Below are 1297 nucleotides of genomic sequence, written 5' to 3' on the forward strand. Positions count from 1 at the left end.
CAACTCCCCTGCAAAGAGCAGGGACACCACAGCTTGATCAGGTCTCCCTGGTCCTGATCCAGCCTTGCCTTGAAAGTCTCCACGGACGGGGCATCCACCACCTCTCTGGGCAACCCGTACCGGCGCTTCACTACCTTTATTATAAAAAGAAAGGCGGAGGCCGACGCTGGGAAGCGGCCCGGAGTTTCTTCCCTCGTCCCCGGCGACCGGCGGTGCCACTAGGGGGAGCTCGGGGACCGCCCTGCGCTGATCGGGGATCGCTGCGACGGCACCGCGGGGTGCGGGGAGCTGCGGGCGCAGCGAGTTGGTGAGATGCCGAGAGGGCAGCTCCTCCCGCAATGAGTTCTCCGCCAAATCGGTCACCCTGTGTCACCAGCAGCGCTCACCAAAATACAGAATCACAGAATCGTTTGAGCTGCAAGTGACCTTTAATGGCCACCTCGTCCAACTCCCTGTGATGAACAGGGACATCTACAGCTCCGTCAGGTGCTCGGAGCCCTGTCCAGCCTGACCTTGAGGGAGTGTCCCCAGGGGTAGAGGCATCCACCACCTCTCTGGGCAACCTGTGTCAGTACCTCACTGCTTTTATTATAAAAAATTCTTTCCTTATATTCTAGTTAGAGAGTTTTCCTCCCAGTCTAAATATCTCCTCTTTTAGTTTAAAACCATTTCCCCTAAAGAGTCCATCCCCTTCTTTCTTACAATCCCCTTATATACCACAAGGCCACTCTCAGGTCTCTCCACAGCCTTCTCTTCTCCAGGCTGAACAGCCCCAGCTCTCTCAGCCTGTCCTCACAGGGATGTGTTCCATCCCTTGGATCATTTTTGTGGCCCTCCTCTGGATGCGCTCCAACAGCTCCATGTCTCTCCTGTACTGAGGACTCCATATCTGGATGCAGTACTCCAGGTGATGTCTCACCAGTGCAGAGCAGAGGTGTGGGATCACTTCTCTCATCCTGCTGGCCATGCTGCTTTGGATGCAGCTCAGGATATTGTTGGCTTTCTGGGCTGTGAGGGCACACTGCTGCTCATGTCCAACTGCCCTCTACCACTACCTCGAGGTCTTTTTCAGCAGGGCTGTGCTCTTCCCTTTTGCTCCCCACCTTGTATTGATAGCGAGGGTGGCTGTGAGCCAGGTGCAAGATCTTGCACTTGGATTTGCTGAACCTCATGAAGGTCTCTTGAGCACACTGCTCAGCTTGCCTAGGAGACCTTTCTCCTGGTTCTGGATGTGTTCTCTAACAGAAGCCAAACCACTGTGTTTGAAAGAGAGGGATGGGAGATCTGGAAGAGAACC

Source organism: Meleagris gallopavo, chromosome 1 (assembly GCF_000146605.3).
Source record: "Meleagris gallopavo isolate NT-WF06-2002-E0010 breed Aviagen turkey brand Nicholas breeding stock chromosome 1, Turkey_5.1, whole genome shotgun sequence".
NCBI lineage: Eukaryota > Metazoa > Chordata > Aves > Galliformes > Phasianidae > Meleagris > Meleagris gallopavo.